We start from the raw sequence: 23,282 nt of genomic DNA, 5'->3' as shown, positions 1-23,282 counted from the left end.
GCCGATGAAGGCAAGCATGCCATATGCCTTCCTGACTACCTTATCCACCTGCGTTGCCACTTTCAGTGACCTGTGGACCTGTACACCCAGATCCCTCTGCCCGTCAATGCACTTAAGGGTTCTGCCATTTACTGTATAATTCCTACCTGTACTAGACCTTCCAAAATGCATTACCTCGCATTTGTCCGGATTAAACTCCATCTGCCATTTCTCTGCCCAAGTCTCCAACCGATCTATATCCCGTTGTATCCTTTGACAAACCTCTTCACTATCTGCAACTCCTCCAACCTTAGTGTCGTCTGCAAACTTACTAATTAGCCCAGTTACATTTTCCTCCAAATCATTTATGTATACCACAAACAGCAAAGGTCCCAGCACTGATCCCTGCGGAACTCCACTAGTCACAGCTCTCCATTCAGAAAATCACCCTTCCACTGCTACCCTCTGTCTTCTATGACCAAGCCAATTCTGTATCCATCTTGCCAGTTCACCTCTGATCCCATGCGACTTTACCTTCTGTACCAGTCTGCCATGAGGGACCTTGTCAAAGGCCTTACTGAAATCCATGTAGATAACATCCACTGCCCTTCCATCGTCAATCATCTTTGTCACTTCCTCGAAAAACTCGATCAAGTTAGTGAGACACCACCTCCCCTTCACAAAACCATGCTGCCTCTCACTAATACGCCCATTTGCGTATTCTGTCCTGGGTGGTGTCGAGCTTCTTGAGTAGTTGTGGGAGCTGCACTCATCCAGGCAAGTGGGGAGTATTCCATCACACTCCTGACTTGTGCCTTGTAAATGGTGGACAGGCTTTGGGGAGTCAGGAGGTGAGTTACTCATCGCAGGATTCCCAGCCTCTGACCTGCTCTTGTAGCCACAGTATTTATACGGCTAGTCCAGTTCAGTTCCTGGTCAATGGTAACCCCCAGGATGTTGATAGTGGGGGATTCAGTGATGGTAATGCCATTGAACATCAAGGGGCGATGGTTGGATTCTCTCTTGTTGGAGATGATTGTTTTGGATGGAATGTGAATGTCTGGTTTCAGCGCCTGTGCTGGAGATGTGTTCTTCGCAGAGATAACGGCCTGTACTCTCTTGAGTTTGTCAACCCAGTAAGCTTTCTTCATAAGAGAAAGAGTGAGAGAGAGAGAGAGAGAGGAGAGAGAGAGAGATAGCTATTTCTATAATGTTAATAGACTGTTGGATTACATGAGGTGTTTTTATGAAGATTTTTAATAACAGGTTCTTACAGGTTGGATGAATAAATTGTTGAATGAATAACTTCATGGATAGTTGGATAAATCAGTAGATGGATGACTAATTAAATAAATGGAAAGATGGATCATTAAATGGATGGAGAATTAAATAAATTGTAAATGTATCAATAAATGTATGGATGGATCTAGAAATAAATGGATGGATGGATACATCAGTACATAGGTTGCCACATACATATAGAAATTGTGGATGGAAGCATAAATATATAATTTGGTGAAATAATTTGATGAATTGTGGAGTAAATGAGTGAATACATAGATACATAAACAAATGGATGGATAAGTGGATGGAAAGCTGAATGAGTGAACATATGCTTGATATCTAAGTGTATCATGTGTAAAATGTGCCTACAATATTGAAAGATGAAATACACTCTCTTTATTTTCAGCTACAACTGTGAAAAGCTATGTTCTAGACTGCGGAACTTGCAATGAAAACGTGTCCCTCAACTATGGTTTTACTTCTGTTGAAATTAAATGTTGCAGTTCCGATCGCTGTAACGACCAGCATTTTGTGGGTAAGATGAGGCACACACTCCACCAATTCAAGCTCTCAAGTGTTTTGCAGCAATTTCCTTTGTGGTATTTCCTGTAGATTACAAAATCACACAGTGCAGAAGAGGCCCTTCAGACCATCGAGTCTGCACCGACACGTGAGAAACACCTGACCTACCTCCCTAATCCCATTTACCAGCACTTGGCCCATAGCCTTGAATGTTATGAGGTGCCAAGTGCTCATCCAGGTACTTTTTAAAGGATGTGAGGCTAACCCGCCTCCACCACCCTCCCAGGCAGCGCATTCCAGACTGTCACCACCCTCTGGGTAAAAAAGTTTTTCCTCACATCCCCCCTAAACCCCCTGCCCCTCACCTTGAACTTATGCCCCCTTGTGACTGACCCTTCAACTAAGGGGGACAGCTGCTCCCTATCCACCCTGTCCATGCCCCTCATATTCTTGTACACCTCGATCAGGTCGCCCCTCAGTCTTCTCTGCTCCAACATAAACAACCCAAGTCTATCCAACCTCTCTTCATAACTTAAATGTTTCATCCCAGGCAACATCCTGGTGAATCTCCTCTGCACCCCCTCCAGTGCAATCACATCCTTCCTATAATGTGGCGACCAGAACTGCACACAGTACTCCAGCTGTGGCCTCACCAAGGTTCTATACAACTCCAACATGACCTCCCTACTTTTGTAATCTATGCCTCAATTGATAAAGGCAAGAGTCCCATATGCCTTTTTCACCACCCCACTAACATGCCCCTCTGCCTTCAGAGATCTATGGACACACACGCCAAGGTCCCTTTGTTCCTCAGAACTTCCTAGTGCCATGCCGTTCATTGAATACTTCCTTGTCAAATTACTCCTTCCAAAGTGTATCACCTCACACTTTTCAGGGTTAAATTCCATCTGCCACTTATCTGCCCATTTGACCATCCCGTCTATATCTTCCTGTAGCCCAAGACACTCAACCTCACTGTTAACCACCCGGCCAACCTTCGTGTCATCTGTAGTAGATATTTGAAATATTCCTAGAACACCATTCTGCTTTTCATTCTCTCTGAAAACCCGATGATGTTGTAGCACACATACCTTCGGTAATATGGGTGCTGTTTTGCTACCATATGGCTTTTGTGCTGTGCGAGTATACTTGCAGCATCTTACACTGGCTGGATACCATTTGGGTGAGACTGTTGACAAGGAGGTTAGGAATTATACAGAGTAGGCAGTTGGGACATCAGTAACACTGACTGCACAGCAATACTGGGCACAGCAAGGATGGCTGTAACAGTGACCATGGATATCTTCATGTTGGGATCCTTCCTGGCTAAAGCAAGCAGCATCTGCAACATCTCGCAGCTTGCCACCTGTTTCATGTTTAAGGACAGCAGAGCTTCCATCAATGCCTTGTCTCTGAGGCTTTATTGAACTGATCAGAAATGGCGGCCTCACGGCAGAGTTACACGGCTACAGCAAGGCAGTTGTGACATCTGATTGTTTGCATTTCACCACTCAAACATCCCCTTTTTCATATACAACAACAGGTGCAAACATCCTCTTTTTACTATCATAGAAAAGACATATTTGCATGCACAATGCTGTGTGACTGAGAGTTAGCCAAGTTACCCTCTATCCACCCACTGTCCTCATGTATTAACAACTGTTTGTCCTATTAGTCAATCGCTGCACATGCATAGCACACATAGGGCGGTATTTTCCACACCACCGGTCCCACCAGAACGCCACAGGGCTGGGAAATCCCCGCCGTAGTCTTTAAACCATGCAGCTCCCTTAATAGAACGCAGCGCATTGACATTGGCTGTCCATCTGGGCGATGTTCCTTGTCCGGTGATTGTCGTTCCCATGGGCACTTGTTGGCTTGCTGACTATTGCTGTTCCATTGTGGTTGTTGAGGACAGGTGGACCTCCAGGATTGATGTCAGTTCTGTACTCAGTACAGTAGGTGAGCTTCCTTCTCCCTGATCGCCTGTTTGCTGTGAAGGAACGGCTTCTCAGTTGTGCCTGCAGCTGTGTCGATATACTTGGTCACCCACTTCCACCGCGTTTGATCAATGTGACAATTTCTTTATGCATGTCCGAAGTTTCCACGTGGCTGAGTCCTGTTGAGGGCGTTGAAGGTTTGCACCCTGACTGGCTCTCCAATACCCAGCTCTGGCAGTGATTGGCCATCTTAGCAAACTAAGATTTGGCTTTCTGTCATTTCAATTCGATCTTTTCACTCAACCCTGTTACTACTTCTGGCTTCAGTGGCTTTTTTAACTATTGGAAGAGTAGTTTGTGTGTGGCATGATATTATCCTTTGGACAGGACTACTTCCCATGCTTTCAGTCGATGTGTTTCTCCACTCGAGGATTGCCTTGCTTGCCTGCGAGGATTGCCTGTGCTAGGTTTGCTCCATTTCTTGATGAATCCTTGGGCAGTTTTCACTGCCACCTCAGTCTTTCCGTTTGACTGGGGATAGTGCAGAGACGAGATGTAGTGCTGAATTTCCCAATCCTTTGTGAATCGGCTTTGAAGAGGGTACTCCCTCCAATTCTGCAACTACCACATAGGCCAGGAGGAGAGGAGAAGTTACAATCCCCAAACACACAGCGACCACTTCCTTTACTCAGACTTCCTTTAACCGGTTTTATTCAAGCATATGCAAGGGAGCTGCAATCTTTCTAAAGAATGAAGAACCAGCTCCCCGATTGATTACATTTCAGTACTTTAGTACATTTTCTTATCATAACAGATTTGAGTACATTTGAATACATCCAATCAGTAACTGACACACCGGTCCCATGCTAACTCTATCCCATTGAGTACATAAACATGTGATTTTGCTAACCAATTATTCTAAAGGGTGTATACATAATTATATTATCCAATCAAAATTAAAACGTGTTCGCAAAGACCTTGGTTCTCACAACTCCAGACTGTTTGTGTTTCATCAAAGCCCGCTCTTTGTCTATTGTATGTCCTCCCATATCTAAGCTGAAACCATCTGCCCCTTTCCTATGTGAGGTGGGAGTACACTTGATCTAATTTACATCCTGCTTGTGTCCCCAGTCAGGCTCTCAAGGTTCTGCAATGTTCATCTAGTAATCTTCAACTCTTAATATGTTTAGCAGCCTTGTTTGCCTGGAGATTTTATGGGTTTTTCAGTAAATTACTGTATTCTCTTTTAGCATTTTTAATTTCCCCCTAACAGCTGAATTCTTCACTTGTGAACTGAGGGCCATTGTCACTCAGCACAATGTCTGGTAAGCCATAATGACTGAGGTGGGCATTCCACTGTGTCTCCCGTTGTTATTGAAGTCAGCTGGTCAGAGTGGTAGTCGACAGTGTCAAGATAATCAGTTCCTGTCACAGTGAAAAGGTTTAGTCTCAGCTTCATCAATAGTCTGCCTGGGATGTCACGTGTAATCAATGGCTCTCTAGCTTAGTACTCGCCACGTGCACCACACTGACCAATGTGGTCTGTAATTTCCGTGCTCATGTTTGGCCAGTGCAGCACTTCTCTTGCCTTTCTCAGAGTCGATTCAAATCCTTGATGGCTTGCATGGATACGCTTCCAATTTCTCCTCTCATCTCCTTTGGGATGATAAATCTATTTCCTTTGTACAAGATGCCATCTTGGACTACCAGTTCATCTTGGTATGTCCAATGGACTCTTGTGACCACCTGTATGTCCTTGATGCTCTCAGGCTATCCTTTCATCACCACTCCTTGTAGAACTTGGAGAGCTGCATCCTGTTGGATAGCTTGCTTGGTCTGAGCAAGGCGCTTGTCTGTCAGATTCAATGTCTCTGCTGGGTCGATGACTTCCAGATCACATCTTACTGCTGCTTCACGTTGAATCTGGAAGATTTGGCAGTCTATTGTCATCTCATCAACTTTCTTCATGGGGAGCGCTGCTCAGAACAGCATGTCTGTGATGTGTGCCTGTTTCCCTTGCTTGTATGTCACATCCATATGATATCTTTGTAAACAAAGTAATGTTCTTTGCAGAAACGTTGGAGCAGATGTAGCGGTTTGCTAAAAATGCGTTGAAGGGGCTTGTGGTTGGAGCTCACTCTCCCAAACAGGAACTGATGAAACTGCTGACAAGCAGGCAAATAGTTTGCTGAATAGTCCACAAATCGTTGCATTGCTTTCACATCTGTTGGTCGCTGCAACAGCTCTCATCTTGTCAGTATCCAAGTAAAGACCTTTTCCTGTCAGCATTTATTGCCCCTCCCTAATTTCCCTTGAGAAATGCATGCCTTGCTAGGCCATTTTACAGTCAACCATGTTGCTTTGGTTCTGTAGGTGACACCAGGGTGTTTTTTTATGACAATCAACACTGGTTTCATGGTCATCATGGGACTTTTAACTCCAGATTTTTTTTATTGAATTGAAATTTCATCATCTGCCAGGGTGGGATTCGAACCTGGGTCCCCAAAGCATCACCTTGAGCCCCTGGGATATTCCAATGACAATATCACTATGCCACAGTCTCCCCTAACCTCCCATGACCTATGTACTTGACTTCAGGCATCTTCAGTTGCATTCTTTTCTTGTTCATCTGGTGAGATCTCTCGAGCAGTCGCATTAAATTCTGCTCATGGTCTGCTGTGGCTTCTCCACATCCATAGACTAGTAGATCATCCACTATGGCTTCCTCTCCAGGAAGGTCACTGACTATCTCATGCTGCTTGTGCTGATGCTGTTCTGGAGCTGTGGAAATGCCAAACGGCATGTACAACCATCTGTATCTCCCGAACGGTGTCCAGGATGTGGTTAGAAAGCTGCTGATTTCATCCAGCGGCACTTGCCAGTCACCATCCTTCGCATCCAGGGTAGTGAAGATCTTTACCTTGGCAAGTAGCGGCAAAATTCCTTTGGTGGTTGGCATGGGGTAGGGAGATCTCTTTACTGAGATCCTTTGGCTCTATGCATACTGACTGCTTTCCAGGCTGTTTCACGGATACCATGCTGCTAACCCAGTCGGTAGGAGTTGTCACTTTCCAGGCTGTTTCACGGATACCACGCTGCTAATCCAGTCGGTAGGAGTTGTCACTTTCCAGGTTGTTTCACGGATACCATGCTGCTAATCCAGTCGGTAGGAGTTGTCACTTTCCAGGTTGTTTCTCTGATACCACGCTGCTAATCCAGTCGGTAGGAGTTGTCACTTTCCAGGTTGTTTCACGGATACCACGCTGCTAATCCAGTCGTTAGGAGTTGTCACTTTCCAGGCTGTTTCACGGATACCACGCTGCTAATCCAGTCGGTAGGAGTTGTCACTTTCCAGGTTGTTTCACGGATACCACGCTGCTAATCCAGTCGTTAGGAGTTGTCACTTTCCAGGCTGTTTCACGGATACCATGCTGCTAATCCAGTCGGTAGGAGTTGTCACTTTCCAGGCTGTTTCACTGATACCACGCTACTAATCCAGTCGGTAGGAGTTGTCACTTTCCAGGTTGTTTCACGGATACCATGCTGCTAATTCAGTCGGTAGGAGTTTCCACTTTACTGATTACTCCCTTCTCTTCCAGCTCTTCTATTTTGTTTTTTAGGGTTGATTTGAGGGCAGCTGGAACCCTTCTTGGCAGATGCTGAATTGGTCTTACACTCTCCTCTACTTCTAGATGATACTCTCCTGGTAGACTTGCCAACCCTGTAAACACACCTTTGTTCCCCTCTAGGACCTGTTTGGCAGTCAATGGTTTTGTGTGCTATGACAGGTTGTGAATCTCTGCTGGCACGTTCAGGGTTACCTCTCCAAGCTTTAGACTTGCTTCAACTGAGATAAGTGGCTTTTGTGTCCCATCTATGATCTGGAACTCTAGTTCTTCCTTCTTGCTATTGAGTTGGACTCTCAGATTAATTTATCCTCTCAGTGTGAGTATCATGCCATCATAAAGCCTTGACATTACTTTCGAGGGTTTACTTTTCGTATCATAATGTTGAGCCGCTTCACACGGGTCTGTGAAGGTCATTATGTTGCATGATGCACCAGTGACTGACACTTCATATTGGCTTGTTACTCTCCTTCTGTGGGCATCACTGTAACAGTTGCAAACCATTTATCGCCTGTAGACTTGATGGAACCAACCTGATGTATCGCGTATAGTTCTTCATCAGACTCTTCTGCTGATATCTCTCCACTGGCCATCTGTAGAGGCTTGTTTTGCTTTTTTCCTCGCCAAACACTTGTGTGCAACATGAGTCTGCTCCTAGCAGTTGAAACACTGCTTCCCCCACGCTGGATAATCCTTATTTTCCTTTGTACGTTGTCCTCCGCAGTATTTGCATCCTGCCCTTTGTCTGCTATTGCTCAGCTCTTTAGATTTGGACTGTCTCTCAGCAGAATGTCTCTCTCCTGGTCTGCTCTATGCTCTAGACGGCGTTTCACAACTTCCGTATTTTGACGCACATCTATCACTTTCTTTAGTGTCTCATCTTTCAGTCGGACTCAGGGGGGTTCTCTCATGCCTAAGACCAATCTATCCTTAATCAAGTAATCTTTTAGCTGTCAAAATTAACTTGACTCTGCAAGCTACATTACAACTGTCGCGTACTGTTCAATGGTTTCTCGTGTTCTATTGTTGAAGTTATCGCATTTTATATGTAACATTCTCTCCGGGTTCAAAGCATTCGTTCAAGGCTTTCAAAATCTCTGCCATCTGCTTTCTTTGTTTGTCGGTGGGATACACTTTGTAGCAGTCCCTCTCCAGCTGTGTTTGCTTTACATTTCAAAACCCAGAAGTCTTTTTGAGGATTGAAACCTTTCCTTGTGCCTGGGTTCTCAGTGCCTTCCCTGCAGCATTCGCAGGATTCACCAATCTGTTTTATCACCACATTCTGACACCATGTTTCACGTTTAAGGACAGCAGAGTGCTTTGTCAGTGTTGTCTCAGTGAGAGGCTTTGCTGAACTCATCAGAAATACCAGCCTGCAGTCAACTTGCAGCAAGGCAGAGTTACATCACTACTGTGGTTACATTTCACCATCCAAACACAGGTGGGGAAGGGGTGGGGTGTGGTGAATGACACTCATTGTACCAAGAAGTAGAAGTGCATTGTCTTCTCTCTGACTAGAAAGAAGCAGGCAGGATGTGCACAGAACTTTGCCAGAATTGCAGGTTTGGCATGAGTTTCATTATAAATCATTGACTATATTTAAGGCTGAGATCAGCAGATTTTTGGATCTCTCAGGGAATCAAGGGATATGGGAAACGGCAGAGGAAGTTGAGGAGTTGGAAGAGCTGATCAGCCACGATCGTATTCAATGACAGAGGAGACTCGAAGGGCTACGCAGTTTATCCAGGTTCCTATTTCATAGGTCCTTATGGTGCAGGGTGCCAGCAAGTGTTCAAGGTGAGGGGCAGGAGGTTTAGGGGGGATGTGAGGAAAAACTTTTTTACCCAAAGGGTGGTGACAGTCTGGAATGCGCTGCCTGGGAGGGTGGTGGAGGCGGGTTGACTCACATCCTTTAAAAAGTACCTGGATGAGCACTTGGCATCGTCATAACATTCAAGGCTATGGGCCAAGTGCTGGGAAATGGGATTAGGTGGGTAGGTCAGGTGTTTCTTACATGTCAGTGCAGATTCAATGGGCCTTAGGGCCTCTTCTGCACTGTGAGATTCTGTGATTCTGTGAACTGCCTACACATAGAGTTGGGGCTGTTGTATTTAAATGCTGAGATGTAGCACAACCACAAAGGTTGACTTGACTTGACTTTCTGAATGTGCAGTTGGTGTGCAATCATGTTCAGCAACCTGGACAGGCCAGCCGGCAGGTAACACACAGGGCATTGCCGGAGTGGCATTACCGGAACATTACTGCCATCACCCTGAGACTGGAGAGCAGGTTCATGCTCTACACAGCCACTGCCACACCCCTCATACAGCAGGGATGCCATTTTGATGCCAAGGCCACATGTGCGGCACTGAAGACCATGCAGTTAGGAGAGAAATTTTCCAGTCTCAGCCTCACAGCAAAATCAGTGCCCAATTCCTCTTAAACACATCAGCTCCTTTGCAGCATCTTTCCGACAGTCAGTTTATTGTCGTTTAGTGAGAACTTTTGAGGCAGATTTCCATTCTGGAGTGTGACAGATAGCTTTCCCTTAGAGGTGTGCAGTCTCCACATCTGGGTAACATCTGCTCCAATTGGTACGGACAGGAGGGGATTTAATTTTAAACAGTCCTGATCTCTCCCCTCACCACCTGTCCGTAAACAGAAAGGTGTCCTTTGATTTCCCTCTCTATTTGATTTCCCCCAAACCCTCAGTTTTGGAGTGATCCAATCATCAACTAATAACCCCACAGCAAACTCTAGATAGGGTAAGAGCAGGGGGTTAGTTTATTCTACACACACTGAAAATGAAAACATGGGGAGTGGGTGTCACTACGTTGCTCCAGTACATTCACACAATACAAGGGGCATAAGGGACAAAAAAGGTCCAGGCTAAAGACCACAGACAGAATAAGAATTATTGTTTCAGGTGAGTCCAGGTGTTTTCCTTCAGAGAGCTCAGTCTGCTGGACCTGATGCTGTGTAATTCACTGCTTCCAGTAGTGCTGACATCCACAATGGAACCAGCACGTAGAGATGCATCTGTCTTTTAATAGGCACTAGTACAGAAGTTCTGTCGTTCTGACAGGAATAGTGTAGATGTAAACCCGCCCAGAGCTCTGTTTCTGCTGCTGTCGTGTTGATGGAAAATGGCTTTGTTCAGCGCACAAGGCAATATTATACAGGTTCTAGCAGCTTGTAGGTATGTGTGGGCTGGGGGTGTGGGGGCAGGGGCAATTTGACTTAACCACCCCACTTCTTTCCCTGGGTTTGGACAGAGGATGTATATTCCGGGTCTGGATTCTTGAGATGGTTAATATTTCATTGGTTAATAAGGTTAACAGAGGTTTCAGAGTCCTTTGTCCTCCCAGAAAGGCCACCTCCATGAGCCAGAGGGTGCCTTAGAAATGTAAAGTGCCCCTTTGTACAATTCCTTTGCAATTTGCTCTCTGCAAGCAGAGTTGTTGGCACCACTTCAGGGGTAACGAGATTGTAGCTGCTTTGAATGCCAGAAAGTCCCTAGTGTGTGAGCCATAGTCAGCAAAGGCTTCAGTCCTTGTGAGGACTTTGTCCAGTTTCAAAGGTTTTATAAATTAGCCATGCTGATACATATATGTGATGCATGGTACATAAAAATATAGTGTGAGGTCTTAGCTCCAAGACACAATCAAGATACTGGAGCTGGTTCCTAATCCATTGTTTTGCATGTACTGCAGTGCATTAATTGGCCTTCAAGGCATTTTTCTCATGGATTAGCATCAATTGCTACCAATCCCAATGTGAATAATGTTCAGGTCACACATGTGCCAGGCAATGACCACCTCCTCTTAACATTAAATAGCATTACAATCACTGAATCCCCCACTATCAGCATGCTGGGAGTTACTGTTGACCAGAAACTGGACTAGCCATATAAATATTGTGGCTACAAGAACAGATCAGAGGCTGGGAATCCTGAGGTGAGTAACTCACCTTCTGACTTCCCAAAGCCTGTCCACCATCTACAAGGCACAAGTCAGGAGTGGGATGGAATACTCCCCACTTGCCTGGATGAGTGCAGCTCCCACAACAACTCAAGAAGCTCGACACCGTCCAGGACAAAGCAGCCCCGCTTGATTGGCACCCCATCCACAAACATTCACTCCCTCCACCACCGATGCACAGTAGCAGCAGTGTGTGTACCATCTACAAGATACACTGCAGGAATTCACCAAGGCTCCTTAGACAGCACCTTCCAAACCCATGACCTGTACCGCCTGAAAGGACAAGGGCAGCAGATGCATGGGAACACCACCACCCTCTGAGCCATACACCATCCTGACTTGGAATATGTCACTGTTCCTTCACTGTCACTGGGTCAAAATCCTGGAGCTCCCTTCCTAACAGCACAGTGTGTGTACCTACACCACACGGGCTGCAGCGGTTCAAGAAGTCAGCTCATCGCCACCTTCTCTAGGGCAATTAGGGTAGGGCAAACAATGCTGGCTTTCCCAGTGATTGCCACATCCCATGAATGAATAAATAAAAAGTAATGGAACCTAAACTGAAAATGTGGAGAGACAGGAGAAAATAGGCTTGCTCACCTTAGAGCAGAGAAGGTCGAGGGTGATTAAATTGAGCTATTCTGATTGAGTGGACAGGAAACAACTTTTAGATAATCCAGGAAAGAACCAGAGAGGAGATGATGAGAATTATTTTAACAGTCTGTTTTCATGATCTCCATGCACTGGGTGAAAGATTCACTAGTAAATTTCTCAATCAAACTGGTTAAACATCGAAAAGAACAAAAAAACATCAGATTATAGGGATAGAACAGGCAGAACGCAATTAATCGGATAACTCTTTCAAAATGTCTCAGTGGACTGAAAGGCTTCCTGTGCTGTGTGATTCAACGCAAATACTTATTCATTGGTTCATCATTGTTATTAGAGTTCAAAAATTCATGGATCTGGAACTTTTTGATCTCTGAATCAACACTTTTATGAAAGTCAATATCCTGTGCTCATCTTTCAGCTCCCACTCCGAATGGTCTCCAATGCTATACCATGTCAACCGAAACTGATACCAACAATGCAGCTATTGTGAAATGTTCCGGGATTCAGAATCGCTGTTTGAAAGCCACCATCAAATTTGGTAACTATACATTTAACTGCTAAAGAGTCATGGTAACAGCCTGAATTGTTTTGTTGACTTTAGGGAAGATACCATATTTGATGGTCGAGATATGGTGAGCCAAATGCGAATCAGATTCTGGTAATTTGGAAGGTGATTTCCAGGACAGTTATTTCAGGTAGAGCTGTGAGGATGGTGAACCCATAAGCTATTGTAGGACTGTTCAACAGAGGGTGTCAAGTGAATTCTGATCCTTTGAAATCAATTTAACTGAATTGGCTGCATCCAATGTCTCACAATCAAAGCAATCGCAGCATGGGCAGAGTACACTACTGAAGTGAATTAACACCCATTGCTCTTTTAAAATGGTTCTTAAAACCTATCTGTATTTACTGTAAAGAGCTTTGGGATGTCCTGAGATAGTAAACTGTGATGTAAATGTAAGCCTTCCTTCCATTCTTCCTCCCTCCCATGCTGACAAACTGAAACGAATATTACCTTATTAACTAATTCATTGAAGCAGGGTGAATAATTGTCAGAAATAAAGCATAACTAAACATTTTGAAACAAGTTCAGCATCGAGAATCTTGGATAAATTCAGTGGGGGCTTGGTGATGAATAAAGACGACTCTAATAATATCCCCGATTGGAAGGCGCCCATTGGTCAAGTTGTTATGATAGGGCAGATGATGTGTGCCAAGCGGACCAAATTCAAGAGGGAAACTTGGTCGCGCTATCACATTTTGCCATTTGTATTTATTATGAGATGTGTGCACTGAATTCGGAAGTAATAAGTCGACCAAGACCTTTAGAGATTTTAAATATTAAATCAAAATATTTATTAAGAAAATATAAAAGATTTCAAGCAGGTACATAAGTCTACAAGTTATTTCCTACTATAGTAACTCCTAAAATTCCTAATTAACCTGACTCCCTTTAAGGCAACAGTCCAAAATAGATTTTCGATTTGAAACAAACTCAGCGAGTTAACACAATACCCTGCTCAGTGGCTTTACTCCAGCTTCAGTTTCCTTAGAAAGCAGACTTATGCACAAGTGCTGGAGGCTTCATTAAGGCTTTTTCACACACTCCTGTTAGATATTACATGGCCTTCTCCTGACACACAGCCTTTCATTCTCCTTTTTATATGTTTCTCTCCTTTTAATATGTAATTTCTATTGTTCCACATGCCTTTGAAACTGTATCTTCCTCATAGTATAAAATCTTTCATGTTGCCAATATATAGGCCAGTGTGTTCCCGTTGGAGATTTGGGGGCGGGGCCCGCTCGCCAATGGGAGAATGACGCGGGATGACTTCGGGAGGAACACCCGATGTCATCCCGGTCCATTAAAATTTTTAGGAAGGCGGGCGGGTTGCAAAATCAGCTGTTCGCCCACCAATCTGTCAATGGCCAATTGGGTGATGGTCTGGAATGCGCTGCCTGGGAGGGTGGTGGAGGCGGGTTGCCTCTCATCCTTTAAAAAGTACCTGGATGAGCACTTGGCACCTCATAACATTCAAGGCTATGGGCCAAGTGCTGGTAAATGGGGTTAGGTGGGTAGGTCAGGTGTTTCTCATGTGTCGGTGAAGACGCGATGGGCTGAAGGGCCTCTTCTGCACTGTGATTCTGTCTCACTCATTATTTTCCATTCTCAATCATTATCCCCATTCTCACTCATTATCCCCATTGTCACTCAATATCCTCCATTCTCACTCATTATCCCCATTGTCACTCAATATCCTCCATTCTCACTCATTATCCCCATTGTCACTCAATATCCTCCATTCTCACTCATTATCCCCATTCTCACTCAATATCCTCCATTCTCACTCAATATCCCCATTCTCACTCATTATCCCCATTGTCACTCAATATCCTCCATTCTCACTCATTATCCCCATTCTCACTCAATATCCTCCATTCTCACTCATTATCCCCATTGTCACTCAATATCCTCCATTCTCACTCATTATCCCCATTCTCACTCAATATCCTCCATTCTCACTCATTATCCCCATTGTCACTCAATATCCTCCATTCTCACTCATTATCCCCATTCTCACTCAATATCCTCCATTCTCACTCATTATCCCCATTGTCAATCAATATCCTCCATTCTCACTCATTATCCCCATTCTCACTCAATATCCTCCATTCTCACTCATTATCCCCATCTCACTCAATATCCTCCATTCTCACTCATTATCCCCATTGTCAATCAATATCCTCCATTCTCACTCATTATCCCCATTCTCACTCAATATCCTCCATTCTCACTCATTATCCCCATTCTCACTCAATATCCTCCATTCTCACTCACTACTTCCCAATCACCCTCATTATCCCCCATTCTCACCCATTACCCCCATTCTCACCCATTACCCCCATTCTCACTCATTACTTCCCAATCACCCTCATTATCCCCCATTCTCACCCATTACCCCCATTCTCACCCAATTGCCCCCATTCTCACTCATTATCTCCCATTGTCACTCATTATCCCCCAGTCTCACTCATCATCCCCACTCTCAGTCATTATCCCCTATTCCCCAGAAAGAGGGACCCACCGAGACACAGGAAATGAAGAAGCAGTGTCCGTTCAGTTGAAGCCAGGATTCCAGAGAAGTTAGACAGCTGAGGGACAAGTCCCAAACTAAAGTTGAAACCAGCTGCCAGGAGAAGCTGGAAACAAGGGAAGGAACTGCAGAAGCAGGTTCCAGAAACTAAAAAAGAGAGTCCCAAAATCCAGGGAGTGGAACAGGAAAGGCCCCAAGAGGACGGTCTAGATATAGGATAAGGACAGGGATCTGGAAACGGTCTGTTCTGTGCAAGTGAAAGTAAGGAGCAGAGGGAAAGGCTCTGAGCTCTAAGGTTAAAGAGTAGAAAGCTGCAGGACCCAGATTTAAAGCGATATAGCTGGAGGATCCATGGAGACAGCAGAAGGTCTGTACTCTTTACTCTGAGCATGTGAAGCAGTGGTGTTCTGTTGGCATGGCGGGGTCAGGAACAGTGCATGGAAGGAAGTTTGAATGCAGGGGAGAGGAACGTAAGGAGAGTTTGAAACCCTGGATGTGGACCCTTGTGGAAGGTGTCTGAAAGAAACCATAGGTTTGAGAGAAGATTCCAAAGTGAATCCTTGGAGAGTAGAGATTGGAAACTTTTGTGTGAAAACTGGATTTCAGTGAGACCGGTTGGCTAACAATGTGACAAACATCTGGGGATTGAGGAGAGATCCATAGCATCTGACTGAGGTGATACCTGTGACTTGGTTTCAGGGTGTGGGCTGTGTACTTTCTGGGAACTTTACAGTATAAGATAGCTTTTGTAATTTGTATTATCCTTTCAAATCTGTATATCTGTAAAAGGTAAAGGTTGTGGATGAAGGAGTATTGTTATATAGTTCACCTTGTTTAATAAATGTGTTATGCTTTTGTTAAAAGTTCAACAGCTGACTCCTGTGACTCTGTTCAGTAGCCACTCTCAATGACTCGAAACAAAAAAATAAAAGCTAGGGTCTATAAAGCCAGGTTCCACCCTAGGATCTGGCTTGCCTGGTAGTAACGTCACTGGGATCATAATACAACAGCCTGACATAGTCATCCTCACGGAATCATACCTTACAGACAATGTCCCAGACACCCACCATCACCATCCCTGGGTATGTCTTATCCCACCAGCAGGACAGACCCAGCAGAGGTGGTGGCACAGTGGTATACAGTCAGGGGGGAGTTGCCCTGGGAATCCTCAACATGAAGTCTGGACTCCGTGAAGTCTCACATCATCAGGTCAAACATGGGCAAGGAAGCATCCAACTAATTTCCCCATACCCGCCTCTCCTCAGCTGATGAATCAGTACTCCTCCATGTTGAACAGTGCCGAGTGGATGATCCAACTTGGCCTCCTCCAGAGGTCCCCAGCATCACAGATGCCAGTCTTCAGCCAATTTGATTCACTCCACGTGATATCAAGAAACGGCTGAAGGCACTTGACACTGCAAAGGCTATGGGCCCTGACAATATTCCAGCAATAGTACTGAAGACTTGTGCTCCAGAACTTGCCGCGCCCCTAGCCAAGCTGTTCCAGTACAGCTACAACACTGGCATCTACCCGGCTATGTGGAACATTGCCCAGGTATGTCCTGTACACAAAAAGCAGGACAAATCCAACCCGGTCAATTACTGCCCCATCAGTCTACTCTCCATCATCAGTAAAGTAATGGAAGGGGTCATCGACAGTGCTATCAAGCGGCACTTGCTTAGCAATAACCTGCTCAATGATGCCCAGTTTGGGTTCCACCAGGGCCACTCAGCTCCTGACCTCATTACAGACTTGGTTCAAACATGGACAAAAGAGCTGAACTCCCGAGGTGAGGTGAGAGTGACTGCCCTTGACATCATGAATAAAAAAAGCCCCTCCCCATCCCCTAACCCTCCCCATCCCCTAACCCGCCCCATCTCCTACCCATCCACCCACCCTCCCTATCCCCTCACCTTCCCCATCCCCTAACCCGCCCCATCTCCTACCATACCACCCACCCTCCCCATCCCCTAACCTGCCCCATCCCCTACCCATCCACCCACCCTCCCCATCCCCACACCCAACCCATCCACCCACCCTCCCCATCCCCTCTCCCGCTCCATCTCCTCAACCACCCCATCCCCCTAATCCTCCCCATCTCTTACACATCCACCCACCCTCCCAATGCCCTCACATTCCCCATCCCCTCACCCTTGCCATCTCCTACCCATCAACCCACCCTCCCAATCGCCTCACCCTCCCCATCCCCAAACCCACCCCATCTCCTACCCATCCACCCACCCTCCCAATCCCCTCACCTTCCCCATCCCCTAACCCGCCCCATCTCCTACCCATCCACCCACCCTCCCTATCCCCTCACCTTCCCCATCCACTAATCCTCCCCATCTCCTACCCATCCACCCACCCTCCCCATCCCCTCAGCTTCCCCATACCCTAACCCTCCCCATCTCCTACCCATCTACCCATGCGCCCCAACCCTCACCCTTCCCATCCCGTAACCCTACCCATCTCCTACCCATCTACCCACCCTCCCAATCCCCTAACACTCCCCAGCTCCTAACCCTCCCCATCCCCTCACCCACCCCATCCACCCACCCTCCCCATCCCCTCACCCACCCCATCCCCTCACCCTCCCCATCCCTAACCCTCCCCATCTCCTACCCATCCACCCACCCTCCCAATCCCCTCACCCTTCCTATCCTCTAACCCGCCCCATCTCCTACCCATCCACCCACCCTCCCCATCTCTTAACCGTCCCCATCCCCTAACTCGCCCCATCGCCTACCCATCCACCCAACCTCCCCATCCCCTAACCCTCCCCATCCCCTAACCCTCCCCAACTCCTACCCAACCACCCACCCTCCCCATCCCCTAACCCTCCCCATCCCCTAACCCGCCCCATCTCCTACCCATCCACCCACCCTCCCAATCCCTGCACCCTCCCCACCCCTAACCCTCCTGATCTCCTACCCATCCACCCACCCTGCCTATTCCCTCAACCTTTTCATCCTCTAACCCTCCCCATCTCCTACCCATCCATCCACCCTCCCAATCCCCTCACCGTCCCCATCCCGTAACCCTCCCCATCTCCTACCCATCCACCCACGCTTCCTAACCCCTCACCCTTCCCCATCCTCTAACCCTCCCCATCTCCTACCCATCCACCCACGCTCCCTATCCACTCACCCTTCCCCATCCCTTAACCCTCCCCATCTCATACCCATCCACCCATCCTCCCCATCCACCTACCCTTCCCATCCCCTAACAGTCCCCATCCCCTAACTGTTCCCATCCCCTAAACCTCCCCATCCCCTAACCCCCCCATCCCCTAACCCTCCCCATCTCCTAACAATCCACCCACCCTCCTTATCCCCTAACCCTCCCTATCCCCTAACCCGCCCCATCTCCTACCCATCCACCCACCCTCCCAATCCCCTAACACTCCCCATCCCCTATCACTCCCCATCTCCTACCCATCCACCTACCCTCCCTATCCCCTCACCTTCCCCATCCCCTAACCCTCCCCAACTCCTACCCATCCACCCACCCTCCCCATCCCATAACCCTCCCAATCCTCTAACCCGCCCCATCTCCTACCCATCCACCCACCCTCCCAATCCCCTCACCTTCCCGATCCCCTAACCCACCCCATCTCCTACCCATCCACCCAGCCTCCCAATCCCCTAACCCTCCCCATCCCCTAACCCACGCAATCTCCTACCCATCCACTCACACTCCCCATGCCCTAACCCTCCCCATCCCCAAATCCGCCCCATCTCCTACCCATCCACCCACACACCCCATCCCCTAACCCTCCCCATCCCCTAACCCTCTACATCTCCTACCCATCCACCCACCCTCCCTATCCCGTCACCTTCCCCATCCCCTAACCCTCCCCATCTCCTACCCATCTACCCACCCTCCCTATCCCCTCGCCTTCCCAATCCCCTAACCTGCCCCATCTCCTACCCATCCACCCAACCTCCCCATCCCCTCATCTTCCCCATCCCCTAACCCTCCCCATCTCCTACACATCCACCCACCCTCCCTATGCCCTCACTTTCCCCATCCCAAACCCGCCCCATCTCCTAACCATTCACCCACCCTCCCCATCCCCTCACCCACCCCATCCACCCACCCTCCCCATCCACCCACCCTCCCCATCCCTTAACCCTCCCCATCCCCTAACCCGCTCCATCTCCTACCCATCCACCCACCCTCCCCATCCCCTAATCCTCCCCATCCCCTAACCCGCCCCATCTCCTACCCATCCACCCACCCTCCCAATCTCCTCACCCTCCCCATGCCTTAACCCTCCCCATCTCCTACCCATCCCCATCCCCTAACCCTCCACATCTCCTACCCATCCACCCACCCTCCCTATCCCCTCACCTTCCCCATCCCCTAACCCGCCCCATCTCCTACCCATCCACCCACCCTCCCCATCCCCTAACCCTCCCCATCCCCTAACCCGCCCCATCCCCTACCCATCCACCCACCCTCCCCATCCCCTCACCCAGCCCATCCACCCACCCTCCCCATCCCCTCACCCAGCCCATCCACCCACCCTCCCCATCCCCTCACCCAGCCCATCTCCTCACCCTCCCCATCCCCTAATCCCCCCCATCTCCTACCCATCCACCCACCCTCCCCATCCCCTCACCCACCCCATCCACCCACACTCCCCATTCCCTCTCCCACCCCATCTCCTCACCCTCCCCATCCCCCTAATCCTCCCCATCTCCTACCCATCCACCCACCCTCCCCATCCCTTAACCCTCCTCATCCTCTAACCCTCCCCATCTCCTACCCATCCACCCACCCTCCCCATCCCCTAACCCTCCCCATCCCCTAACCCTCCCCATCCCCTAACCCTCCCCATCTCCTACCCATCCACCCACCCTCCCCATCCCCTAACCCTCCCCATCCCCTAACCCGCCCCATCTCCTACCCATCCATCCACCCTCCCCATCCCCTCACCCACCCCATCCACCCACCCTCCCCATCCACCCACCCTCCCCATCCCTTAACCCTCCCCATCCCCTAACCCGCCCCATCTCCTACCCATCCACCCACCCTCCCCATCCCCTAATCCTCCCCATCCCCTAACCCTCCCCAACTCCTACCCAACCACCCACCCTCCCCATCCCCTGACCCTCCCCATCCCCTAACCCGCCCCATCTCCTACCCATCCACCCACCCTCCCAATCTCCTCACCCTCCCCATGCCTTAACCCTCCCCATCTCCTACCCATCCCCATCCCCTAACCCTCCACATCTCCTACCCATCCACCCACCCTCCCTATCCCCTCACCTTCCTCATCCCCTAACCCTCCCCATCTCCTACCCATCCACCCACCCTCCCTATCCCCTCACCTTCCCCATCCCCTAACCCGCCCCATCTCCTACCCATCCACCCACCCTCCCATCCCCTCACCTTCCCCATCCCCTAACCCTCCGCATCTCCTACCCATCCACCCACCCTCCCTATCCCCTCACCTTCCCCATCCCCTAACCCGCCCCATCTCCTACCCATCCACCCACCCTCCCCATCCCCTAACCCTCCCCATCCCCTAACCCGCCCCATCCCCTACCCATCCACCCACCCTCCCCATCCCCTCACCCAGCCCATCCACCCACCCTCCCCATCCCCTCACCCAGCCCATCCACCCACCCTCCCCATCCCCTCACCCAGCCCATCTCCTCACCCTCCCCATCCCCTAATCCTCCCCATCTCCTACCCATCCACCCACCCTCCCCATCCCCTCAACCACCCCATCCACCCACACTCCCCATTCCCTCTCCCACCCCATCTCCTCACCATCCCCATCCCCCTAATCCTCCCCATCTCCTACCCATCCACCCACCCTCCCCATCCCTTAACCCTCCCCATCCTCTAACCCGCCCCATCTCCTACCCATCCACCCACCCTCCCCATCCCCTAACCCTCCCCATCCCCTAACCCTCCCCATCCCCTAACCCTCCCCATCTCCTACCCATCCACCCACCCTCCCCATCCCCTAACCCTCCCCATCCCCTAACCTGCCCCATCTCCTACCCATCCACCCACCCTCCCCATCCCCTAACCCTCCCCATCCCCTAACCCTCCCCATCCTCTAACCCGCCCCATCTCCTACCCATTCACCCACCCATCCCATCCCCTAACCCTCCCCATCCCCTAACCCTCCCCATCTCCTACCCATCCACCCACCCTCCCAATCCCCTCATCCTCCCCATCCCCTAACCCTCCCCATCTCCTACCCATCCAGCCACCCTCCCTATCCCCTCATCCTTCCCATCCTCTAACCCTCCTTATCACCCACCCTATCCCTCCTCCTCCTCCCCTTGCACCCCAATCTCCTCCTCCTCCATTTATTTCCAATCCTCCTCCTCCCTCCTACCCGCCCCATCCCCCTCCCCTGTCCCATCCCTTTCCACCAGCCCATCTCGCTCCTCTTTCCCATCTCGCTTCTCCTCCCTGGCCTCATCCGCCTCTCTGCCCGATTCCCCACCCTATCCCCCTTCTCCTCAGCCTCTCCTTCCTATATACCTTTCTTCCTCCTCCCCATCCACCGTCCTATCCCTGCCCCCACACAGACCCTTGCCTCTCCTCCTCACCTCCTGCCCTCTCCTCCGTGCCATCTCTCTCCTCCTCCCCTCCTCCCCTCCCTCACCCTATCCCACTCCTCCCCTCACTCACCGCACCCCTTTTCTCTACCCACTCCTTCACCCCGTCTCACCCCCTCCCTCACCCCATGCTCTTCCCTCACCCCATCCCCTCCTGATACCCTTCCTCTCGCCATCCCCTCCCCAACTCTGCACCTCCTACTCCCCTCCCCACCCGATCCCCTCCCTATCCACAACCCCTCCCTCCCCCAAAGCCTCCCTTTCCCCACTGCCTCCCCTCTCTACCCTCTCCTCACCCCTTCCCCTCCACCTCCCCACCCCATCCCTTCCAAATCCCCATTCCCTCCCCCTATTCCTCCCTATCCATTCATCTCCCATCTCCAGTCCCTCCCAGTCCCCTCCTCCATCTCCCCATTCCCTCCTCCTCCTCATTCCATCCCCTCCTCACCCTCTTCTCTCTCCCCACACTCTGTCCCCCTCCCCATTCTCTCCTCCTCCCCTCCCCATCCTCTCAAACCCCTCCAATCTAGTTTAGTGTCTTTCTCTGTGCAGAGAGAGGGAGAGTGGAGTTTTCACTCATTCAGGAGCAGGTTTGTGAAGTCAGTTTGTATCCAGCTGAATGTTTATTTGAAATGCGACCAATTTCATTTCAGCAATTCAGTTGAGAAATAGTGAGGGACGTGTGATGCTGTATTTGTGAGTCTGGTCTGAACTCCAATCCCAGTCTTTGGAATTTGTTTTAATTATATTGAAATTTCAGCTTTGTGTTTCTCATATTGTGCCATTGCTATCATCTTGCAGTGACGGTGAGATGAATTTAAATCATTAAATTATTCAATTTGTAAATGAATACATCAGACTTGCCATAAATTACTCTGTGTTTGTCTTCTCAACAGAAGGGTCATTCATACAAGTCAAAGGTTGTGCATCCCAGAACGTTTGCAAAGCTAGCTACAATCCAGAATTGGGAATGCAAATCAGTGCTACTTTCAACTGTTGTGATGGCAACCTGTGCAATACAGGCACAGCCCTTCCAGGTAATAACAACAGGCATCAGTTCAAGGCCTGTATCGACCCCCATAACCTTTTATTTAAAGTGAATCTGCATCGTGTGGGTAAATTAACCAACACAAAAGACCCTACGCCTGCCCTTGTTCAACTCTTTCCATATACACACACACTCGCAAACACAAACACAGGCACACTCAGACACACACACACACTCACACACTCACTCACACACTCACACACACACACACACACACACACTCACACACACACACACTCACACACACACACACACACACACTCACACACACTCAGACACACACACACACACTCACACACTCACTCACACCCACACCCACACACTCACACACACACACACTCACACACACACACACACACACACACACACTCACACACACACACACACACTCACACACACACACACACACTCACTCACACCCACACACACACACACACACACACACACACACTCACACACACACACTCAGACACACACACACACACTCACACACTCACTCACACACACCCACACACACACACTCACACACACACACACACACACACACACATGAGCACCTACATGGATACAAACACACTGGCACACACACAGATACACACATACACAGA

At 49.0% G+C, this 23,282-nt stretch overlaps 1 long non-coding RNA gene across 1 annotated transcript; it reads left to right on the top strand.

Moving 5' to 3' along the window:
• The first annotated feature begins 1,668 nt into the window (after positions 1–1,668).
• On the top strand, positions 1,669–22,664 carry LOC144676010 (uncharacterized). Its single transcript, XR_013575220.1, has 3 exons — positions 1,669–1,798; positions 12,362–12,481; positions 22,523–22,664. It is a non-coding gene; the product is annotated as an uncharacterized LOC144676010 (long non-coding RNA).
• The last annotated feature ends 618 nt before the right edge of the window (positions 22,665–23,282 follow it).

This window comes from Cetorhinus maximus, unplaced genomic scaffold (genome assembly GCF_964194155.1).
Source record: "Cetorhinus maximus unplaced genomic scaffold, sCetMax3.hap1.1 HAP1_SCAFFOLD_1290, whole genome shotgun sequence".
NCBI classification, from domain to species: Eukaryota; Metazoa; Chordata; class Chondrichthyes; order Lamniformes; family Cetorhinidae; genus Cetorhinus; species Cetorhinus maximus.
Note: the sequence above shows the minus strand (reverse complement) of the source record. Positions and strands in the feature narration are given on the sequence as shown.